We start from the raw sequence: 16,929 nt of genomic DNA on the forward strand, positions 1-16,929 counted from the left end.
GTTTGTACTTTTCCCGGGCACGGGATCGCGCCTGCGCCCTAGGCTGCATATCTTCCTGGGCGGGAAAATGTTTGCGCGCGCGCGGAAAGGTTGGCGCGCGCGGGAACAGTTTAGGCGCGCGCGGGAAAACTTAGGCTCGTGCGGGAAAAGCTTTGGGCGCGCGCGAAACAGTTTAGGCGGGCGCGGGAAGGGTCCGCAATAAAGAACCCGGAAATGTGCTGTCTTGTCTCTGCTTTGCGGAGATCAAGCAACAGAGGTCGGCTAATTCCTGGCCTCATGGCTCCGGACAGCTTTGTTTGAAAAAATGACCTTTATATTTAAAGGTATATAATGACATATTTATGGTCAAATTGATACTGATATTTGGGCTATGTTTCATAATGATGCTGAGGAACTTGAATCCAGCCTGTTTCCTTCAGAGCCTAATGATGAAATTACTATCTTGCAGTGAAGAAGGAAATGTATAGAAATAAGGGATTTGTCAGAAAAGTGTTCTGAGCAGTTTTATAGATTTGTGAGGGCCATGTAGATGGGTAGTCAGTGATAAGTTAGAAAGCAGGTTAGAGCCAAACCTTGGAGGGCCTTAAAAAATAGGGTGGGTAATGTGAACAAAATCATTATTTGAATATGTAGGGCACTATAATTTTCTGTACCAAAACTTTGTGATATAATTCAGTGATAATTTAAGTGCTATTCACCATGGTTTGTCAAAATAATAGAAGCTTCCTTTGATAGAAGATGAATTTTGAAAACGATTAGACCTATGGAAAATGAATAATGAATTTTAATAACCATTTCTTAATAGTGACAGGAATGCTTTTTCATAATTTTATTGTGGTCACCTGGATTATACACTTTCAATCTTAAAACCCTGGAGAACCACAGTTAAAAGATAATGTATTTGTTCTGTACCCTATGTAGAGAAGAGCTGAGCCCATGTTTTCCTAGTGTTAGAGCTACTTGGCCTGCAAAATAGATGTTATTGTATAAATTGGAATATGATTTGTATAAATTGGAATATCATTTGATTTGATCCTGAAAGATTTATTTTAATATCAAGATCAAGAGTCAAATGTTATTTTTACCCAGCTTCTCAGGTATGCCATGTTTAAGCCTCTTACAATTCGTGCATAACTGAAAGGAGATGCAGATTTGTTCTAGAGTTGAAAAAGAAGTTAGAAACTTGGGTTCCAGAGTAAAGTCATAAGCCTAGTAACTGAGTGACTGCTGAACATGTGAAAGAGTCAGTAGGACTGCTGAGCACTATTGCTGGACTTTATTCAGAAGTAGATGCCGTTTACAAATTTTTCAGCCTAGATTTGTATACATACCCACATCTTCTCTGTGACATTTTGCGGTTTTGATAATATATTTCTTTTAGAAATTCTTCTCTCCTTTGCCTACATGGCACAGTTCATTTTCATCTTCTGGGCTGTCAGGAACATCTTCTTAAGTGTCAGTATTTCAAAGGCTCTGTCTTTGATTCTTTTTCTCATGTGATGTATTCTTTCAAGGGTGGCAATGTAGCGTCACAATTAAAAGTACAGAATTTCAAGTTAGGGAAACCTTGAATATTAGCTCTGTCACTTTCTGCTTTGTAATCTTGGAAAACTTAATACCTCCAGTGATCTTGGAAAATTTAATATTTCTAGTCTCATTTTCTTGTCTATAAAAATAAGCCACCTTCTTTCACCTCCCAGAATTGCTGGGATGTTAAAATGAGATATTATATAAAGCCCTTATTATAGTGCTTGGCACATAGAAGATGCTGAATAAACAGTACTAAAGATTATTCACTTTTTTCGACTTCAAACTGTGTGCTTATGACTCTGTATCTTTAGCTAAATCTTTTCAATTGGGCTCCAAATCTCAATATGCAATAGTCTATTTTAGTGGTTTCCAAATGCCAATTTGTAGCTTGCTGTAAGTCAGTGATTGGCATTATACTGGTACAAGAGGAATTGAAAACGATAAGGACTCTTGGTTGATTTTTAAAATAAAGGCAAATTTAATTAATTTAATAAATTGCCTTTTATATTGACTCACTTTTAATTTTCATATTGAACTACCCTTTTATAAAAATGAAATGTTGTTATTAGTAGATGACAGGGTTTTGTTTTGATGTATCTTGACTTAGCAAAATAAAAGTTGGCAGTCTTTAATTGATTTCTCAAATTTATATGAATTATGCTGGCATGTGAACACTTAAAGCTTAGGAACCTCTCATCCATTGGACAACTTTACTTGAATAAACCATGAACACCTCAAATTCAACACTGTAAAAAGTGTATTTCTTATTTCCTCCTCCCTCTACACATAAAACCCTACTTCCTTTTTATTCCCTATCCTAAAGGATGTCATAATCATTCATTCCAGTCAGTCGTCGGAAGATCTGAGTCATCCTCAAAGCCCTCTTAGGTGGTGGTACCCTTATATTCAATTGATTGCTAAATCCTTCAGTTCTATCTCTTGACATTTCTTGATTCATGCCCATTGCCACTATCATTATAGTTTTTTTTTTGTTGTTGCAATTGTTTTCTTTCTATCTCCAGACTCTTGCCATTCCAATTTGTCTTACCCTAAGCTGTCAGAAACTTCTTTTACTTTACTGCCTGAAATCCTTCAAGATCCCCCATAACCTTTGGGGTTAAGCATTTTAGTGCAGCCCAAATGTCCCTCCCTTCCCATCTATTACTTGACCTTCACATGGATCCCTCATGCCTGCTGTTATTAACTACTTGCATCTATATTGCCCTGGGATCTTTGGACATTCAGTTCCGCCTGCTGGTAAATATCCTTCTCTCCTCATTTAGAAAATTCCAATTAGTTATTCAAGATTCAGTTCACATATTCTTCCATCCCAAGCCTTCCCATACACCCCAGTCTGAGTCTTGCATCTCTCTTCTCTGGCCCAAACCTCTGTCATAGTAACCAAACACAAGGTGATGCAATTTTTGAGGTACATAACTAGGTTTCCTTCTCATCTGTGGAAACTGCTGTTGGGAATCACACCTTGCACCTCTGTGTTTCAGTGCTTAATACAATCCTTGATACACTTAGGTGTCCAATAACTCTTAGCCGCATAAATGACTATAAACCTTATATTATAGAGTTAAAGCTTCTATTAGACTACATTTCTGCTCCCAAGAGTCCTGCAGACCAAAATGTTAACCCAAAATGGTGGAAACCCATAGTCATTGTATTTATTTTATAGTAGGGAATTGAAGCACATAAAACAGTATTGGTGTATTTACACATCTTTATATTATTTAATTTCATTATTGAATGAAAGTGTTTGGCTGAGGGTATGAATAGGGGTTGAGCAGAGGGAAGAGGATGCCTACTATTTACCATGGCTACACAACCCTAGACCAAGATTTGTTTGTGAATATGCCCCTTTCTTTTAGGTACTAAAGCATGTGTCTTATGCTATGTGCAGAAATAACCACACACACACACACACAGACACACACACACGCACACACATTTATTTATTTAAAAAGATTATCAAGTGAGAGCAGTTGATCCAATAGCCTCTCTTCTTGATAAGAGTCCTAAAAATCTTAATAATAATCCAGTATTTTCCTAAAGGATGGTCCTTGCTGTGAATTCTACCTAAAGACTCAGAGGGGACCCAAAGCAGTATCTGGTGCTTATCCGCAACTGTGCCTTCCACACTCCGTTGTGCTGTCCTGTCCAAACGGTGTTTATGAGAAAGAAACTCCCTTACCTCCTCATAGTGGGTAAGTTTGTTGAAAGGCTTTTACTGTCTAAGCCTGATCAAAGGCTTATATTTTCTTATATGTAATTGGTGACATCATATATGTTCTTGATGGCATGAAAATACATTGGCGCTATATTAGTGAGAATGTGTAGATCTGCAGTTAATAAACACCCAACTAAGCTATTGAGACAATTCTCTTATATTACAAAGAGTCTGGAGGAAGCAGTAAGTTAGTTCACCAGCTTAGTAATGTCATCAAGGACCCTATTTCTTTGCACTTTCATGGGCCTCGGCATATTTAATTTTTGTCCTCCTTTATTGCATCATGGTGGCAAGATGGTTGTTGATGTTCTGAGCATCACTATGACTCAACATCATCCCAAGTAGAAGGGAAGCAAAAGGGAACATTAAATCATGGTTGGTAAGACTAATCATAATTCAGTCCTTGGGATTGGGCATATTATCAACCCAAACATAATTGAGCTTGTGTTAGCCAGAAAGAAGGGAGAGAATAGCTGTTATGTAGGCAATTAACATTGTCTACTACATATAATTCTTCTCGTTTAACTATATGAAATGTAACAGAGTTACATAAAGGCTCCACCTTGAAGTTTACTTCTGCTCTATCTGTACCCAGGGCAACCTCACTTCTCCCTTTTCCCCCTTGACTCTCCATAACGTAACCTTTCCTTCTCATGACAACTCTCTGTCCCCACCCAGTGGATTTGAGCAAGTCCTACTATATATTTATTACTACATATTAGGTTGAATGACATGAACTTACCAATGTTAACATATTCTTCTCACGAAAATTTCATAATTTACCCAAATAACTTGGGATTAATAGAAAATGAAACACCATGGATAGCAAGTGAATATAATCTGCTTAAAATTCCAGAGAATGTCTTCAACAGTGGAAAAAATCTATCCAATTTACAAATTGAACAAGTATAAGACATTTGACATCTTCATTTGGGAAAAGGAAAAAGTCATCTGCTAATAACACTTAATCATATTCTTAGAGAGTGTCAATAGTGGGCAAGGAGATATCTATTTTTATTTCTATAATTTGAGTAGGTTTATTCAGTCCTGTCCCACAGAGAGAGAAAATATATTGCCTTATGAATTTTTTAAAATAATGTGAACTGCTATTTACCTTATGACTTCTATCTCTCCCAGCTGTGGATACCACAATGGCTATATATTTTTTTAAAAACATGAAGTTCAATGGAGACTAATTAATCCTTCTACAGCAGAACACTTAAAATTAAAAAAAGATGAGTGGAAAAATCCAGCCCAGTAGTGAAAGATAAGTGTCTCAAACACCCAAACATGGAGAAGATCCAGCACTTTGCAGAGAGCTATAGCCTGACTTTGTAACAGGAGAGGAAGTCATCTGGAAAATGACATTTCTCACACACTGTCTGTAAGCCAATCTCCTGGGTGGGAGTATCAGGTTAAGCAACCCTTGCCGTTCTCTCATTTCTATGAATGTAACAAGACTCTGGCAATAGAATCATTCTTTTGTTCAGTGGTTTCCCACCTGCTGCTCACAAACTGCTAAAGTCATCCTCTTCCTCAATGTCTTCCCCACCAAGTTTCACATACTTAGTCTGATATGTCCCTTGGGTCGACAAAATAGATCAATAGTATCAGAAGTCAGCCTGTAATTCAGCCAAATAAAAAATAAAGCAGAGTGGCAATTATTAAAATGGAGGCCATTTAATAGCTGGACGAAGAGAGCATGAACACTGTTAAGGAGGTTAACGAGTGGGAGGAAAGAAAGAGGACTGGAAATAAATGCACAAATGACAAAACAGAAGTGAAGATTTTCAGAAAACAAAAGCTTAGAGAGCCAGCTTTGTTACACACAAAGAATAGCAAAGTAAGATAAAAGCATTATGATAGTTGGGAAAATATAGATTCCAGTTTTGGCTTCACCAACAATTGATGGAATTGTGAACAAGCCACTTAATCTTTACTTTTAAAAACATCTTTATTGAAATATAGCTCACATTCTATAACATTCACCAGCTTAAAGTGTACAATTCAATGCTTTCTGTTATATTCACAGAACTGAACAAAAATTAACACAATCTAATTTAGAGTGTTTCATCACCCCGAAAAAAAACCACATACCCATTAGCAGTCATTCATTCCCTAATTCTTTACTCTTCCAACCCCTGGCAGTCACTAAGCTACTTACTCTTTCCAAAGATTTGTCCATTCTGAACATTTTTTTTTGTAAATGGAGCCATGTATTATGTGGACTTTTATGACTGCTGCTTTCACTTAATATAATGTTTTAAGATTCATCCATGTTGTAGCATGTATTAGTACTTTATTCCTTTTTATTGCCAAATAATATTTCATTATATGGATATATGATATTTTATGTATCCATTTATCACGCAGTAGGTATCTGGGTTTTTTCCTCTTTTTAGATATTGTGGATAATGTTGCTGTGAGAATTCATGTAAAGGCTTTTTAAAGCCAATTAAATCTTGCTGTAACTTCATTTGTAAAACAGAACTAGAGTTTATGCTCTATGTTTGTAAGTTTGAAGAAATCATTTCAGATGTCTTATTGATTTATGCCATAGGTATAGAAGGATACAATATAGATATGTTTTCAGTTGATATTTCTGAAAACACAATTAGCAATAGCACATTTTAATTCTAGCTTTCAGTTAGTAAATAGATGAGAGCTCTTTAAATATTGGCTGATTAATAGACCCTTTGATTTTCTTTTGTGTTTATGTATCTATCCATTCATCCAATAGTTATCAAATACTTATGAGTGCCAATTCTGTGCTTTTCCCGCAAGATACACAATGGTAAATAAGAAAGAACCTACACATAAGGAATTCATATTCTGGTAGAGGAGAAAGGATATGTGTACAAATCAGTGAAATACATGGTAGAAAGTGAGAATGACCTTTAATGAGACTCAGATATAGCCTCAGTGAGTTCAGAGATTCTTTGCTCACAACAATATTTCAACAAATTGTTTTCCCAGTTTATCTCAACAAATTCTTATTGGTATTTCAATAAGAATTTGTTGAGATGAATTAAAAAAAGCGATATTTATTTAGGTATGGAAAATTTAAAGGATCCAAGTAGGAAGTAATTGCTGTTTAAAGATGCTATTGTTAAAGATCTTACAGTGGTGCATAATAATTGCCAAAGAGATCTGAAAGTGGTGGTAGCAGCTAGTTCCAGAAGCCCAAATCCTGTGCCTTATGGAGCTATATGATTATACTTTGACACACACACAAAAATCACCCTACATTGCTGTCCAGTTTATTTGAATGTACTTTGCACATTGTATTACGGTTCTCTAGAGAGACAGAGCTAATGTAATATATAAAGGGGAGTTTATTAATATTAACTCACATGATCACAGGGTCTCACAATAGGCCATTTGCAGGCTGAGGAGCAGGGAAAACCAGTCCGAGTTACAAAACTGAGGAACTTGGAGTCTGATGTTCAAGGGCAGGAAGCATCCAGCACAGGAGAGAGATGTAGGCTGGGAGGCTAGGCCAGCCTTTCTTTTTACATTTTTCTGCCTGCTTATATTCTAGCCTCATTGGCAGCTGATTACATTGTACCCACCCAGCTTAAGGGTGGGTCTGCCTTTCTCAGACCACTGACTCAAATGTTAATCTCCATTGGCAACACCCTCACAGATACACCCAGGATCAATAATTTGCATCCTTCAATCCAATCAAGTTGACACTCAGTATTAATCATCACACACACCAACATCTCCTTGGAAATAATTGTCACCTTTCCTTTTCTATCATTCTACCAAATATTCTGGAGGTCAACTAAAAATCCTTATAAAGGAGGTAATGTCTGAAACTACAAAGCAATAAGAGAAATGAATTTTGTTAATTCATGTATCTTAATCCAGTTGCTATTTTACAAATAATCCCAAGAACTTACCATCAGGGAATACTGCTGTATATCATATTTCCTTTTCTCAGAACTGATAACAACATTTGATACACTGAGAAGTTTTGGTGATTTGGTTAATTTATTAAAAATAATACAAATACGTATACCAAAGATGCAATGTATTGGTTGCACATTGACTTGAAATAGCTTGATCATGGTATCCTGCAAAACTGATGCATTCCAATCATAACTATTATCTGTTTCTTTTCCTGAGAAACAATATTAAAATGCATTCATTTGTAACAGAATGCTTTGAGATACCACATCTGTGAATATTAGAATTTATCAAGAGTATCCTTTTAGTATAGTAGCAATCAATCATGGCTTCCAGCTTCATCCATGTCCCTGCAAAGGACAAGATCTTATTCCTTTTTATGGCTGCATAGTATTCCATGGTGTATATGTACCACATTTTTCTTTATCCAGTCTATCACTGATGGGCATTTGAGTTGATTCCATATGTTTACTATTGTGAAAAGTGCTGCAATAAACATATGTATGTATGTATCTTTATAATATAATGATTTGTATTCCTTTGGGTGTATACCCAGTAATGGGATTGCTGGGTCAAATAGTATTTGTAGTTCTAGATCCTTGAAGAATTGCCACACTGTCTTCCACAACGGTTGAACTAATTTACATTCCCACCAACAATGTAAAAGTGTTCCTATTTCTCCATAGCCTCGCCAGCATCTGTTGTTTCTTGACTTCTTAGTAATCACCATTCTAACTGGTGTGAGATGGTATCTCATTGTGGCTTTGATTTGCATTTCTCTAATGATCAGTGATGTTGAACTTTTTTTCATATGTTTGTTGGCTGCATAAATGTCTTCCTTTGAGAAGTGTCTGTTCATGTCCTTTGCCCATTTTTTGGTGGGGTTGTTTTTTTCTTGTAAATTTGTTAAGTTCCTTGTAAATTCTGGATATTAGACCTTTGTCAGATGGGTAGATCGCAAAAATTTTCTCCCATTCTGTAGGTTGCCTGTTCACCCTGATAATAATTTCTTTGTTGTGCAGAAGCTCTTTAGTTTAATTAGATTGCATTTGTTAATTTTTGTTTTTGTTTTAATTGCTTTTGGTGATGTCATCATAACATCTTTGTCCATGCCTATGTCCTGAATGTTATTGCCTAGATTTTCTTCTAGGATTTTTATGGTTTTGGGTTTTGCATTTAACTCTTTAATCCATCTTGAGTTAACTTTTGTATAAGGTTTATAGAAAGTGTCCGGTTTCAGTTTTCTGCATATGGCTAGCCAGTTTTCTCAGTATCATTTATTAAATAGGGAATGCTTTCCTTATTGCTTGTTTTTGCCAGATTTGTTGAAAATCAGATGATTGTAGATGTGTGGTCTTATTTCTGAGATCTCTATTCTGTTCCTTTGGTATATGTGTCTGTTTTGGTACCAGTATAATGCTGCTTTGGTTACTGTAGCCTTGTAGTATAGTTTGAAGCCAGGTAGCATGATGCCTCCAGCTTTGTTATTTTTGTTTAGGATTGTCTTGGCTATATGGGCTCTTTTTTTTTGTTTCATATGAATTTTAAAGTAGGTTTTTCTAATTCTGCGAAGAATGTCAATGGTAATTTTTTGGGAATAGCACTGAATCTATAAATTACTTTGGACAATGTGGCCATTTTCATGATATTGATTCTTTCTATCCACAAGGATGAAATGTTTTTCCATTTGTTTGTGTCCTCTCTTATTTCCTTGAACAGTGGTTTGCAGTTCTTCTTGAAGAGTCCTTCATATCCCTTGTTAGGTGTATTCCTAGGTATTTTATTCTCTTTGTAGCAATTGTAAATGGAAGTTCATCCATGATTTGGCTCTCTGCTTGTCTATTGTTGGTGTATAAGAATGCTTGTGATTTTTGCACATTGATTTTGTATCCTGAGACTTTGCTGAAGTTGCTTATTAGCTTAAGGAGCTTTTGGGAGAGGTCAATTTTTAAGAAGTGACTTCCTAAATAGATAGGTTTTGTTAAGTATACAGCCACTCTCATTGGGAAGAAACATGGGTAAGTTGGGAAAAGAGTACCCATTTTACTGAATAATTCTGGAGAAAAATCAAATGACCTTGAAAATGGGTTCTGCCATACATTTGTTGAGAATAGGTGTAACTATCCCCACACCCCGTCAAGAAATCTTACTCTGATTTATCTAGTCAGTTCCTTCTAACACTTTTCTACAGTAACCATTCCAAACTTTTCTTTTTTTCTTCAAACTCCAACCTGACTAAACTCATTTCTGCCAATGATATACTCATTCTCAGAATAACTTTAATGATAATAAAGAAAATGTAATTCATTAACTAGAGAGCCTCTTAATTTCTTCCAACACATAAATGTCCCTTCTGTTCAATGGAAGAGAATAGAGGTCTCAGAAGTAAGACCACACATCTACAATCATCTGATCTTCAACAAACCTGGCAAAAACAGTGAATGGGGTATAACTATACCCATTCACCCTTCTCTCTTCCTGTGATAACTGAAAATCATCTCTCCTTTCTAAAGCTTATCTTAGTACCTATCCTCTAAGTCTCTTTTTGGGATGGATATTCTCTGTCTGACCCTTGGTGTCCACTTTCCACCATTTTCTCCTGCTCTTGTCCCAAGAGACTGATCTATATGACCTGTATAAATGCTACCTCGCCGCTGGCATTTGGTTGGACGTGGTCAATGGAAGTCACCAACATTTGATTAGAGATTAGGAGAATGGTGAGGCCGCGATATTTATTCCTCTTTTCCAAGCTGCAGAGTTGGCATCACTGTGTTCCTGCATCAAAGGCCACAGCACTTACACTGGGAAGTTGGCTCCTATAGCTACATACATAACATACATTTCTCAAAGTCTTTGGTAACCATCTCTTTCTTTTTTTTTTTTTTTTTGGCAGAGTCTTGCTCTGTTGCCCAGGCTGGAGAGCAGTGGCCTGTGATCTCGGCTCACTGCAACCTCCACCTCTTGGTTTCAAGTGATTCTCCTGCCTCTGTCAGCCAAATAGCTGGGATTACAGGCACGTGCCATCACGCCCAGCCAATTTTTGTATTTTTAGTAGAGATGGGGTTTCACCATATTGGTCAGGCTGGTCTTGAACTCCTGACCTCAAGTGGTCCACCTGCTTTGGCTTCCCAAAGTGCTAGAATTACAAGCATGAGTCACAGTGCCTGGCCATGTTTCGTTTCTTATCAGGCATAGCTGAGGAACCTGTTGCTGATACCAGGAGTGCATCACTGTCTTCGGTTTCTTTCCCTTATTCTATCCATAATTTTGTCAATGGATCATTCATTAACTCACTTTGTTTCCCTGCTTTTTTTTTGAGTTGCTGCTACTTGACAAGACCCTGACTGATACACTTCCTTCCTACTTACTTAAGAACTATTCTCTGTCAAAAAAATTATTACAAACTTGGAAATAAGGACAAAGGAAGAACAACATGATCTTTCATTGTCTTATAGGTGTTTGCTTTATTGGTCTACCCAAGGATTATCCAAGGGGATGTACTTTGTTCACCTCACGGTTTATTATGGAGTAGACATGCTTAGTGAAGTTACATGCTAATTTATGTATTCTTGCTCTATAATGTTACAAATAATTTCTGTCGAAGTTTTCTCTTTCATAAAAAGATAACTCCAAAGCTTCCAGGTTTTTTAGGCTATTAATAAATTTCACAATGTAACAATCTTATCCTCACATTCCTTTGTTAAATTTCTTATAATACATCAGCTGTTCAAATCACTTTGAGTAGGTCTTAACATTTTCCTGGTTACCTCATTAATCAATGAATTAAATGATGCCTTTAATACATGTTTACTTTATATTTGCATTAGAATCCAGATTTTACCTCTATGAAAATTCCGCTTTAGCACCTCTTTTGAATATCTTTCCTGTCTTATCCCCACAGCTTCAATCTTTCCTTATCTATTGGTTCCTTCACTTATGCATTTGAGCATCCTCAAATCTCTATCATTAGAAAAGCAACTAACCAACCAACCAACAAACAAAAAACCCAAAGCCTCCTGCATTTCCACCTATACTTTATGCTTCTTGCAAGAGTTGCTGTCATACACATGAATTGTTCGTTTCTTCATTTCATATTTACTTCTCCTTCTACTGACTTGATTTCTTCCTCCATGATTCTAATGAAACTCCTCATGTCAAGGCAGTTAACGACCTCCTTATTCAATTTAATAAACATATTAAGTTCTAAAGCTGTTCAATTTCATCATTCTGTTTGACTATGCTGTCTCTTTTCGTTATATATATATTTATTTATTTATTTTTCGTAGAATCTTGCATTATTGATTTCATTTTCTTTTTTTTCTTTTCTTTCTTTTTTTTTTTTTTTTGAGACAGAGTCCTGCTCTGTCACCCAGGCTGGCATATAGTAGCGCAATCTCGGCTCACTGACATCATCACCTCCCGGTTCAAGCAATTCTCCTGCCTCAGCCTCCTGAGTAACTGGGATTACAGGAATATGCCACCAAACCTGGCTAATTTTTTTTGTATTTTTAGTACAGACAGGATTTCACCATTTTGGCCAGGCTGGTCTCGAACTCCTAACCTCAGGTGATCCACCCAACTTAGCCTCCCAAAGTGCTGGGATTACAGGCATGAGCCACCGTGTCTAGTCTCTTTTTTCTTTCTGGTTGAAATTTTAAGCCTTTTTGTTGCTTTTAAGGGTGGTTGTACTTGGCCAGGCATGGTGGCTCACGCCTGTAATCCCAGCACTTTGGGAGACCGAGGCAGGCGGATCACCTGAGGTCAGGAGTTTGAGACCAGCCTGATCAACGTGGAGAAACCCTGTCTCTACTAAAAATACAAAATTAACTGGGCGTGGTGGCACATGCCTGTAATCCCAGCTATTTGGGAGGCTGAGGGAGGAGAATCGCTCGAGCCCAGGAGGCGAAGGTTGCGGTGAGCCGAGATCCCGCTACTGCCTGCCAGCATGCCAGTCTGGGTGACAGAGCGGGACTCGGTCTCAAAAAAAAAAAAAAATTAAAAAAAAAATAAGCGTGGTCATGCCTCAAGATTTTTGCCTGAGCCTTCTTTTCCTTCTTTTCTTTCTTTCCAGTTTGATCTTTTATTTTCTCCTGCTTGGAGTAAAGTGAGAAAGTGAGGAGGAAAAATAGCCCAGGGATTTTATTAGTTGGAATTCCACAATTTCTTTTAACTTTATATTTTGATATAACTTAGACTTGATGTAAACGTTGCAGAAATAGAGTTATTGTATACCCCTCTCTCAGTCTCTCCTAATATTAACATCTTCCGTCACCATAGTACAATACTTGACACCAGGAAGTTGGCATTGATACAATACTATTAACTACAGACCTTATTTGGGTTCGCTAGTTTTCTCACTAATGTGTCCTCTTCTTCTAGAATCTAATCCAGGATTCTACACTGAATTAATTGTCATAAATTCTTAGTCTCCTCCAGTTGGTGATGGGTCCTCAGTCCTTCCTTGTCTTTCAAGATCTTGACACTTTGAAGTGTACTGGTCAGTCATTTTGTAGAATGTCCCACAATCTGCACTTATTTGAAGTTTTCTAGGATTAGACTGAAGTATGCCTTTTTGGAAAAAACACCAGAGAAGTAGTGTATCACATCAGAATTTATATAACATCCATAACATCCATAGATTTTCTGACTAGTGATGTTAACTTTGCTCATTTGGTTAACGTGATGTCTACCAGACTTCTTCATGGAAAAGCAACAACATTACTAATCATTAGAGAAATGCAAATCAAAACCGCAATGAGATACTGTCTCACATTAGTCAGAATGGCTGTTACTAAAAGGTCAAAAACAATAGTTCCTGGAGAGGCTGTGCAGAAACGAACACGCTGATATACTGTTGGTGGGAATGTAAATTAATTCAGCTACTGCGGAAAGCGGTTTGGAGATTTCTCAAAGAACTTAAATTGGAAATACCATTTGACACAGTAATGGTAATAATTACTGGGTATATATACAAAAGAAAACAAATCAGACTGAGCGCAGTCATTCATGCCTGTAATTTTAGCATGTTGGGAGGCTGAGGCAGGTGGATTGCTTGAGCTAGTAGTTGGAGACACCTGGGCAACATGAGGAAACCCCATCTCTACAAAAAATTCAAAACTTAGCTGGGCATGATGGCATGCACCTGTAGTGCCAGTTACTCAGGAGGCTGAGGTGGGAGGATCGCTTGAACCCAGGAGGTTGAGGTTGCAGTGAGCTGAGATCATGCCGCTGCACTCCAGCCTGGTGACAGAGCAAGACCCTGTCACATTAAAAAAAGGGAAGAAATCATTCTACCAAAAGATACATGCACTTGCATGTTCACTGCAGCACAATTTACAATAGCAAAGACATGGAACCAATCTATGTGCCCATCAACAGTGGACTGGATAAAGAAAATGTGGTTCATATACATCATAGAATATTATGCAACCATCAAAAAGAATGAGATTATGTATTTTGCAGCCACATGGATTAAGCTGGGGGCCATTATCCTAAATGAACTAACATAGGAACAGAAAACCAAATACTGCATGTTCTCACTTATAAGTGGGACCTAAACACTGGGTACTCATGGACAAAAAGTTGGCAACAATAGAAACTGCAGATTACTAGAGGTGAGAGCGAGAGAGGGGGCAAGGGTTGAAAAACGAACTATTGGGCACTATACTCAGTACCTGGGTAATGAGATCATCTGTACCCCAAACCTCAGCATCATACAATATATGCTGAGACAGGATCTTGCTGTGTTGCCTAGGGTGGTCCCAAACTCCTGGTTTCGAATGATTATATGACCTCAGCCTCCAGAAGCTAGGATTACAGATGTGCAACACAATGCCCAGCTTCACCAGATAATTTTTAATAACAAAGGGTAAAGTAGTAGTGTTTTTTCCTTCTTATTCTCCATATACTTCACACATGATTCTGTTCTTTTTCACAACTTCAATTACCATTTAATTTAGCTGTCTGGTACAGGCCTAGCTTTATCTACAGAGCACCAGATCTGCACATCCAACTGCTATCAGACATCTTGGATGTCCCAACATATCTCAGACTCCAAATAGCCACAAAAGAACTAAACATTCTTACATTTGCTGCCTCTTCTGTGCTTCCTAAATTATTGAATAGTGCCACCAGCACTAGGTTACTTAAACCAGAAACCTGGACACTTTTTTTGGATTTTCTACCTTACCCTATATATTCAGTTAGACTCTAATTGGGACAATTCTACCTTTTAACTATTTCTCAGATCTATTCTTGTCTGCACCCTAACTCCTACCTTTTGGGTTAGGCTGCAAACATTCAACCTGCCCCTAGTTACCCTCCCTACTTCTGTTTTGCCTGTTCTATGCCATTTATCTAAAGTGCGATTTTAACAATCTCACTTACTTTTAACCCTTAAATACCTCCTATTTCCTTTGGATAAGTCCAAAGTCCATATCATGCTCCTTCATCTTCCAAGCCTGCCTTCTGCTACCATCACATTTCTTGCTATTTAATTCACCAACTCTTTGTTCCAGCCATAGAAGGGGGTATAAAGGCCCAGTGAGACCCAAATACTGAGCTTCATTGAAATAGGCTTGCACTATGTTCTCTACAGAATACAATATTATCAACTAAAGGGGAAGCAGAGGTAACAAAAATAATAAAAATATATTTGCAAATTGTAGTTGATAAACTGAGTTTACATAACAATAGTTTTAATTGGAAGAAATTAAAGCTATTACTTGCAGGCCCCTTGCTGCCCTGTACCTCTTTCTGGCTGTGTCAAGATTGTAAAAACTGGCTGCACTTTACTGGGGCCATTTTTCAGGGTTGTTTATGCAGTTGGTAATCTTGAAAGATGACGTAGCATCTTCTCTTAACTCCAGTCAGAGAGCAAGTCTGCTTCCTCCTTTCTGTGAAAGTGCTGGATTCTCCAGTCTCAGTGTTCCTCAGCAGGGGTGCAGATACTCTGCTTGTGTAGCATCCATCTGAACTCCTCAGTGTCTCCCCCATGGGATTTGGGGCAAGAGGAATCACTGCGAATCTGCAGATGCTCCTACTGCAGGCTGCACTGTGCAAAATAAAATCCTTTGTTTTTTACTCAGGAATTTTATCTCTTTGGCTAACATTCGGGAAGGAACAAAAGGCTAATTTGTTAACTTGTAAATAAAATTCAACTTGAATGTTTTATATTTTTAAAGTAGGTAGTTCTTTTGCTTTCACATCATTGTAAGAAATGTTGATCACATTCCACTTTTCTCCTGAAAAGGAAATCAAAATAACCAATGATGATCCCAGTTAACAACGGCATCTGACACCCCCACTTTGAAGCATTCCTCAGTAGTGATAGGTCAGCATTCTGTATCCACTTTTTCTAATTCACAATCATGATACTTAAGGCTGTGTTAGGAATGTGAAGTCATGTTATTCTCAGATTCTCCAGGGCATCTGAAGTTTAAGTGATTTATTATTTTATTTTTTCAAAAATAAATCAACACCTCTAATGTATTGATACAACCACAATAACATAGATTGTCAGATCCTGGTTAGAGTATTTGAAAGGATGTATGGACAGTGAACTGAATGAGGAAGTCCAAAATTGAACCCAGCTTTTCATTAATTCATTCTGTAGACAATAAGCACCTCCAGATTTCCAGGCACTACTCTAGAAAGTAAGAATATGGAAATACAAGACAAGATCCTTGAAGTCTTGCAAAGCTCACAGCTGAAGAAAGAGACTGACATGCAAACATTTCTAAGATGATGTAATAAGACTTTTGATAAAACTCAGCATACAACTACACTAAAGTGCCCAGTGCACATGAATGCCCACCCACGTTCACACATAAAATACTTTTAACTCCATTATCCAGAAGACACTACTGTTCATAGTTTGGTAGATTTGGTAGATATCGTTTTAGACTAATATTTTTTATCCTGGGAATTCATATACAACATATATATATGTTGTGTATACATATGTATATACTTAATTTAATATATACTTATGAAAGTATATTATATAAACTTAATTTAATATACCATCATATAAGATATATTACATATACTTACATATGTACTTATAAATATATATACTTATGTAACATATATATGATTTTATATATGTAATTAAGAAAACACAATAAATGCTACTAAAATACATGCTGTGCTATAAGTTTATAAATATCCAGAAACCCTTTTCTATGTTCTCTACAGAATACAAGATTATCAACTAAAGGGAAAGCAGAGGTAACAAAATAATAAAATTA

General features: G+C 37.0%; 1 protein-coding gene across 4 annotated transcripts in view; it reads left to right on the top strand.

The window, feature by feature from the left end:
- The first annotated feature begins 213 nt into the window (after positions 1 to 213).
- GRXCR1 (glutaredoxin and cysteine rich domain containing 1) overlaps positions 214 to 16,929 on the top strand; it is a 304,122-nt gene continuing 287,406 nt past the window's right edge. For all 4 annotated transcript variants that reach the window (XR_001886161.1, XR_001886160.1, XR_001886163.1 and 1 more), the window contains exons 1-2: positions 214 to 323; positions 3,592 to 3,743. The gene's annotated coding sequence lies outside the window, so the exon portion shown is untranslated. The remainder of the gene's footprint in view (positions 324 to 3,591; positions 3,744 to 16,929) is intronic.

This window comes from Rhinopithecus bieti, unplaced genomic scaffold (assembly GCF_001698545.2).
Source record: "Rhinopithecus bieti isolate Rb0 unplaced genomic scaffold, ASM169854v2 scaffold_8893, whole genome shotgun sequence".
NCBI classification, from domain to species: Eukaryota; Metazoa; Chordata; class Mammalia; order Primates; family Cercopithecidae; genus Rhinopithecus; species Rhinopithecus bieti.